This window comes from Gossypium hirsutum, chromosome A08 (assembly GCF_007990345.1).
Source record: "Gossypium hirsutum isolate 1008001.06 chromosome A08, Gossypium_hirsutum_v2.1, whole genome shotgun sequence".
NCBI classification, from domain to species: Eukaryota; Viridiplantae; Streptophyta; class Magnoliopsida; order Malvales; family Malvaceae; genus Gossypium; species Gossypium hirsutum.
The window spans coordinates 43372612-43381303 of NC_053431.1; the positions used below are offsets into that span (position 1 = coordinate 43372612).

General features: G+C 34.1%; 2 non-coding genes across 2 annotated transcripts; one reads left to right on the top strand and one right to left on the bottom strand.

Moving 5' to 3' along the window:
- Window positions 1–5559: 5559 nt before the first annotated feature.
- Window positions 5560–5666, top strand: LOC121205778 (small nucleolar RNA R71). The gene has a single exon (XR_005900853.1). It is a non-coding gene; the product is annotated as a small nucleolar RNA R71 (small nucleolar RNA).
- A 2664-nt stretch (window positions 5667–8330) lies between these two features.
- Window positions 8331–8437, bottom strand: LOC121205837 (small nucleolar RNA R71). The gene has a single exon (XR_005900910.1). It is a non-coding gene; the product is annotated as a small nucleolar RNA R71 (small nucleolar RNA).
- Window positions 8438–8692: the final 255 nt, after the last annotated feature.

Here is an 8692-nt window from a genome sequence, read left to right on the forward strand (position 1 = left end):
CCTTTAGTTTAATACGATCAGTAAAATGCATATTTCAATAAGTAAAAGATTCTGAAAGGACTTAATTTGGTTTCCAAACTCATGAAAGATCGAGTTGCCATGGAATGTTTTCTGAAAACTGTCAAGCGTGATGGAAAGGAATTGATTTGATTAATATAATTATCCCAGCCTATACATGCTATTGATTGTTGAAGTTGTGTTTCTATTGCTAAAATCCATTCATACATTTAGATAATTTTGCATACTTAGTTTAAAATTGCATTAGGGATCAATCTTACATTTAGTTAAATTAATGTAGTTTAACCATCATCACTCAAATTATTGTGTTTTTAGCACAAATTGTTAACTTATAATTTTGTAGATAATTGATTAATGTACACAACCTTGTGGAGAAAATAACTCATTTTACTTATTACTTGAACGATTGTGTGCTCTTGCACAAAAATCCCATTACACTTCCACAATTCAAATATCTTTAAATCAACAAGAACAATTGAAACAAATCTAAAACTCTAAGAAAGAAAAAAAAGCTAAACTAAATTTAGAGGAGAGAATATAGGTTAAAGGAATGATGTCTATAATAGGTGAAAAATGAGCCCATTTATAGCCTTCAGGTCATTGTCATCCTAAACCCTAGGTTAGTTGATGTTCCTGAGCTTAAAGTTTGATTGTGAAGAATAAAATGCCCCTACTTCGTGTGTTGTTTCTGTCATAGAGTCGATGTTGCGACATACCAGGACCTGTGTCACGACATAGCAATTAGTATACTCCTCTGTAATTATCTTCAGGGGTATGCTGCAACACCCTCATTCTCTGTCGCAAAATCGAAGGCAGTCTTGAGTTTTCTCTATTCTGCTCCCTATGTTGCAACATTGAGTCATTCGTGTTGTGACATAGCGACCATTATCCATTTAGTTCACCTTTTAATGGTCTTTTACACACTCATAAAGTGCATTAGCTCACCCTTAGACCTTATTCAACCCTTAAGGTCAATAAAAGACTAAATTTGTACATTTTATTGAATGTAAATAAAACTATAAAAACTTAACTAAAACATAACGAAAATGCTTGTATTCAAGCTCATTAAATGTGAAAACTAGTTTAATCTGCGACACCAAATTATGACAAATCAAAATCCCCCACACTGAAGTCATTGCTTGTCCTCAAGAAACATAAACAAGAATGACAAATAAGATGATGACCCTTGAGCAAATATGATACAAGTATTGACTTTAGAGCATATAACTTAGGCATTTTATGCTTACTAACAATTTTAGCATGATGCACAGTTGATTTACCAACTTTGATTTCAAACATCTAAGTTTTATATTTTACACAATATATAAGTATTAAGGGTCTCACTTATAAGAATCCATCAACAAATCATACAAGTACTTTGATTATCCGAGTAGAATACTAATAGTCATTTATGCGTATGTTTAGCAAAATATAAGTATTTAGATCACATAGGACTTTTCAGCTTATAATGTTTTGAGCTTAGGATAGGTATGAAATTAAAAAATAGTAAGCAGCAAAATCGTTACAAATACGAAAATAGTTTGACACATTGTATTGATCCCTATTCTTCCCCCTTAGTGACCCTTACCCACTCACCGCCTCATTTCTCCTTCTCTCACCTTTCTTGTCTCTCCATGTATAGGAAATCATAGCATGACATAGTAACCACGACTAACCTACAAGTTTTTTTTACACTAATGAATGAGTTTCTCTATCTTTTGTGACTTTGTGACTTTTCTTTTTCAGCTCATGTCGGTCATGAATGTTTTTTTTTCTTTAAGAACTTTTCTACTTGTGTTACTTTTTCTTTTTAGATTTCTCTTTTGTTTTGCACTTTCAGGCAAACCTATAATTCCCATACCACACTAATCCTTCCTACTACTCTGTTTTTACAAACTCTGCCTTAATGTATCTACTTAACCCTCAATACGTATAACCATACATCTATAATCATGTGGCGCAAGACCAAAGAAAAAGGGAAAATACAAATTAACAATTTTAGGCTTGAGGTTTGTAATGAGGTTCATCAAGAAGTGTCAAAAGGCTCAAAAATCGGTACTAAAGGTGAATATTAATAGTTTGGATTTTTGGCTTGGGATGTGTTCCAAACAATACCTTAGGTCATCCCTAAATACCTCAACATGCACAAAATTAATCAACCAAACAAACTCAATTTCAACTATTTATCATTCATAGTAGCATGCTCGTTTCCTTGTATTTTATATATCATTTGGTTTAGTTGATTGCTTAATACATATTTACAATGTAACATATAAAACTTTAGTAGTCTAATGCTCAAAATTTTAAAATCACCTACCACCATATCAAATTTATTCATAAACACAAGCAACCTATGTACATGTTCCTAACCAGTCACTTGTATTTCTACAAGCTCAAACACACCAAAAGACAAGAAAAAAGAAAAGAAAAGAAAATTTAAAAATGAATTTCCTATGTTACCCCCACACTTTGGTTGTCACATTGTTCTCAACGTGTAGCACGTAAAAAGATAAGGAAAGACGTTACCCGATTGATCGTGGTTGCTCCAATTGATAATGGTGGGTGCTTCCTCCTTTTATCTTGTAAATCTCAAATTGTTTGTGTCTCCTTCGTGTTGGATTCCTATATAGAAAATTTAATGAAAATACAATATACTAAAAATCTATTATTAATCCTACTTCTACAGAGTCTAAATCAAGAGTGTCCAAAAACAAATACAAGTCTTTTAAAATAGAATAGTAACAATGTTTTAATCCTCCTTCTTAAAATCCATCTCTTCATCACCTTATTCCTCTTCATCCTTTCCTTCCTCTTCAGTTTCTTGTGCTTCTTCTTCCTGTGTTGGTCGAAACATATTAGGCGTGTAATTAGGGACCCAATTGTTGTTTTGCCTAGCAAATTCTTGAAATATTGCTCCTGACTTTTGCATCCACTATATCATCTAATCTAGCTTTGGATGACTACTTTCACCAACATCTTGTTGAGCTCATGTCAACCTCTGTGACAAAACTGGTGTAGTCATTGCTTCTTGTTATCTCTTGTTTTAGTCCTTTATTTTTTAACTCGCAACTCTATGTACTGTTAGAATAATGTATGAACGATAATACTTTGAGAAGGTTTCAATGACTACTCAGTGGATGTCATAGGTACGCCCGCCTTTTTGCATAAGGCCGTCACTAGATGGGGAAAGAAAACTCCCACCTTCTAGCCACTAATGAATCTCTTCATGTTTTGGTGGATCCATTTACCGATGCAGACATGCTTTATCTACAAAATAACATAGAACAAAACTGCTATAAAAGTATTAACATTAGAAACATTTAAAGCAGGTACTATTCGTGTGCATACAAATTAAATCCACGTGTTAGACTCAGGAAACATAATTGCTTGATGAAAAGATATTGAGATATTGGTACTTGTGCTATATTTTCATTCACCCCTCCCTTCAATCAAAAAGTTTTTAATACTATCCATATCTATATCTCGGAAATATTCTAGATCAATTTCATCAATAAAATCATTCTCATAGTATAGGGCATTATAAAAGTCACAAATAATTTGAGGGCTTACTTACACTTCCTTCCCCGGCACAAGTACCATATCCCACATATGGCCTTTAATATTTCTAGACTCTTGGTCTGTAAAGACACTTAAAACTCCTAAACAATAGGGACCACAACATTCTCTTTTGGGATCGTCAAAAATTGTTCCCACCTATGATATCTTACTAAAGGCCATATTTCCTTACATTGGATAATGGATGGATCAAATCCCCTTTCTTGGATAAAGGTTTTTCTTTGTAATTCAATAAAATATTTTCCAATATTTGGGTTTGTAAAGTTAGGGTGGTTTGGACCCGTCGATGGTTCGGGTTCATTGGTTCTTCTAACTTTTTTAGGAGGCATGTTTAAACTAAGAACCAAATCAATCAATATCCAATAAAACAATAAAAAGTTTGAGTTAGGAGCTCTTAACCTCAAAGAAATATTGAAGTCTTTGCCTTTTGTATTGGTAAATGGTTCCTTTGTGTGCTCCCTTCATTTGCTACACCGAAGGATCTTGAATGATGAGGGATTCTTACTAGTTGCAAGAAGGAGTTTTGATTTATGATTTTAGGGTTTAAGAAGTTTTAAGAGATTTGAGAGGATTAAGAGGTTAAAAAGATGTTAAATATGTTTATAAGGGTATTATGGCTAAGAATAGGTGTTTTAAATGGTAAAAGTTGGGTAAAACTAAGTTTTAGTCGTTGGGTTATGCAATTGGGTTGGGTCAACCCTGTAGAATAATTGTAGCGATGTTGCGACATAAGGGTTCCGTGTCGCAGAATAGGGGTTCCATGCCATGACACATCTATTAATTTGGAGATCATGGGGAACTTTCTACTATCCCGCAACACGCTGGTGCCATGTCACGACGTCGATATGCTTTTAGTCAATTTTTTATTCTATGCGTAATGTCATGACACAAGGTTACCATGTTGTGATACCTCTTTCCTTAAACCTATTTATTCTGTCTGTATGCATAAGAGGAAATTTGTCCCTTGATTCGAGACATTAGAAATAGATAGTTACAAATTAAAGGTAGATTAACATTTAATATTTTAAATAGGTTCAAGAAACTTAAAAATTTGCCTTCACCCCTATTTTTTTTCCTTCAAGTCTCGAAGGAAATGAGGCCTTTGTGATTTCGATATCTTTAGATGTTTCTTTTTCTGGTTCAGCCTATGGTGTCTTTACCTCTTTTGGCCTTGGTTCTTCTTCAGTTTTTGGGAATTCCTCAAAGATCATCAGTATTCTCTGTAACTACCTCTAGTGTAGTGTTTTCTTTGCTACTCTGTATTACTAGGAATACCTATGCCAATTTGTCTTTTGATGTCCCCCATCATGCTTATCAATTGGCTCATTTGATCCTCGAGCTTAGTCAATGTTCTTGTTGAGTTGGTGCACTCAGATTGCATCCGCTTGACATCTTTTCTTATTGACTACATCTCTCCCTCAATTCTATCCAGACACTGACCACATGCAGTATGGTCAATAGGGTTGGCCCTACCTTGGGGTTTCTGCAAATAAACAGGTTGATAATTAGCATTTTTAACTTGATTTGAACTATTACCTGTTCCTTGTTTTCCTCTCTATCTCAAATTCAGGTGATCTCTCCAACTAGGACAATAAGTATTCGAGTAAGGGTTTCCACCCGTATTCCTGACGTAATTCACATCCTCGATAGGATTGTTGATAAATGGAAGAGTGGTTTGTCTCCTCCTTGCATAGGCAGTGTAGAAGTAGATTCGATACGGTTTAATCTATCCACTATCTACTGATACTTATATCATCTTGAATAGCTTTGACAGTGGCGGGTTTCTGGCCATATGTGAAGCATTCAACCGTCCATTGAAAGGATTTTAATGCCATATTTTCAATAATTTTAGTTCCATCCTCGTACGTCCTATTCATAAGGGCTCCTCCTGCTGCTCCATCTAATACAGATCGTGCGTTTGCATGACACCTATTATAAAATACCTGCAATCACATCCACTTATGAAATCCATGGTGTTGGCATTTTTGAATCAACATTTTGAAGTGTTCCCATGCCTTATAGAAACTTTCTCCCTCCATTTGTCTAAAGCCAACAACGTCTTTTCTTAGTTGAACTGCTTTGCAAGATCAGTGTGCAGCGTACGCGTAAAGGATGTGGTAAGGATGATTTTCCAGTGTTAAGCAAGCTGAGTCTACCAATTAATTTGGTGAGTTGGGCTATGCCAGTAAAGTCGAGTTACACTTGAATTATGAAGTTAACTTATGTTCCAATTAGGATGCATGTAACCTTTTCCTAAGTCAAGTAGGGTATACTAAGAGTACTAAAACACTTAGTTCCTATAAATTAAGTCATTTTCATGAAAGTTCTCGTATCAATTATTCTCTTTGTCAAATCTCTATTCTGAACCAAAATTCTTAGAAACCAAGGTAAGCCTCTATTTTGCTAAGGTTATTTGTCTAGGAAATTAGGTTTGCTCATATGTTTGAATTTTTTCTTCTTGTTAAGTAATTTGTGCATGTTTATGTATGTTACGAACCAGTCAGACCATCTACTAGCAATGAAAAAGGAAAAACAAAACTTGTTTAAATCATTAGTTAATAGGTGAGTGTTCAGGATCATCATTTGTGTGCGAACCATTATGCTTTTAGGGGCTTAGTGTTTTTTTAAAAACTAAGTTCCAAGAGTAAGCTTTTTTATAACCTTTGTTTTCAAGATATGTGATTTTACTTTTAAAGATATGTTTTATTCACGCTCCTAGGTGAGCATATGATTTAAATGTTTTAAAGATATCTTTTAAAGAATGATTTTAGAAACTAGTTTTCATACTTAAGGAGCTTGAATTCAAACAATTCTATTATTTTTTAATTAGTTTTTATATTTTAGTTTCAATTTAATAAAAGTGTAATTTGAGCCATTTGATGACCTTAAGGGCTGAAAGAGGTACAAGACACCATTCAAAGGCTTGAGAGCTCGAGGTTGGTCGCAATGTTGTAACGCAAGAGTTTAATCCTGCAACATTGTAAACAAAGTACCAAAATTCCAGGATTGCCTTTGGTGTCACGAAATAGCTAGTAGATGTCGTGACACACCCCTGAAGGTAAACTTGAGCTAAACAAACTACCATTGATGTTGTGACACAGGCACTAGATCTCACGACACCGACCCTATACGTCGAGAATTATGAGTGCAGGTTGTTTTGGTATGCATAATGGAAATAAACGTAAAAAGGTTAACTAGCCTGAGGCTAAGGATGATGGCCAACCCTAACACTATAAATAGACTCATAAGACACTTGAGAAATGACTGCTTTTGTAACTTAGAATTTTATTTTCGGTTTAGTTTTCAGTTTTTAGTTCTTTTTAGATATAGGATTTATTTTCAATTACTTTCATTCGAGTTCATCGAAAGATTTGATTTGTAGATCCAATGTAAAATCTATGGATTTTTGTGCTTCAAATATTCAATATAATCAAGATTTCTTCTTAAACTCTTATTCTTGATTTGTTCATAATGTTTATTTATTTTATCAAGTTTACATTGTTTATGAAATCCATGAGGAACTAATCCTTTTATGGGGATTAGTGAGTGGAAGTGTGATTAATTAATTTCTATGCAGAGTTTTATTAACAAATCAACAGCTTGGAATGGGAACAACTTAAAACCTAGGCTTAACAACCCTAGAAACTCATTTAGGTGGGAATTAACCCAAAATTGGTATTGTCTATTCGTGAACCCCTTACCCAAATTCGGTATGGACTGTGAGGTTGAGAGATAAGTAATTCTTGCCAACCCATTAGTTTAGTGAAAGATCGAGATATCCTGCTAGTGTAATGACTATTTGATTGAGTAGAAACCTAAAATTGGAATTATTTATGATCACCGAAGTGAGCTGATCACCCATGCTTAGATTTGGTTGAATTACATCTTAAGTTTTCTATGTTAAATTTATTTTGCATGTTTATTTCTTTTATTGTATTCATAAATAATTTTTTCACATTATTTTCATTATAGTATAATTTATTTTAAGTACTAGTTAGATCTATTTTTGTTTAGATTAATATTAATTTAGGACTAGCCTCCCTTAGGTACAATCCTCAGAGTACTCACCTACTCCATTTACAACCTAACTCGTATACTTGCAGGTACCACCTCAAATTCCATATTTTTAGTAGCATTATTCACACTCTGAACGTTAGTACGTCCAGAGGCGATCAAGTTGTTGGCCCAGTTGTCGGGGAGGCAACATCACTAGATTATTTTTATTTTTTGCGTTAATAGAATAATTAGAAAAATTTTAAGTTATAGATATGATTTTTTATTTTTACTATCACTTTTATTTTTCTTTACGGTTTCAGTGTATGACTCGAAGTACGGGAGCACCTATAGAATAGCAACAGCAAATGCAAAACCAACCACTTACTACAGACAATCCACCATGAGAGAAACTGCTATTCAATGAGATTAATGAAACTAACCTACAAGATTTACCACCACCACCACAATTACCAGCAAACCCACCTATGGTGCGAGAAGAAAGAACCGACCATGATCTAGTTGGTCCAAAATAATTTATAGTTTAAAGGAACTATGATGGAGGACCCAAACCAACACTTAAAATAGTTTCTCTAGCTTTGTGATACACTAAAGTTTAATGGGGTCACCAATAACGTTATTCATCTTCATCTGTTTCCCTTTTTATTAATCGATAATGCCTTTTCTTGGTTAGACTCGTGAAAAAGTTTTTACACAAGTTCTTTCCTATCAGCAAGATGTTCCAACTAAGCAGAGATATCGCTACATTCAAGCAATTAGAAGGAGAACACTTCTACGAAGCTTGAGAATGTTTAAAGATTTTGATTCAAATATGCCCACATCATGGTCTACTCGAGTGGTTGAGGCTTCAAATATTTTATAACGGGTTTGATGCACACGCACACTTAGGACTCGATAGAATTGTAGGAAGAGCCTCAATGAACATAACATACGAGGATGTATACGACTTAATAGAGAACATGGTGATTAATTCTTACTAGTGGCCAAAAGAAAGGTTTACTTATGGCCAGAGACCATCTACAGTAAAAGTTGTCTAGGACGATGACAAATACCAACAAATTTTGGACATGCTTAACCACATAAG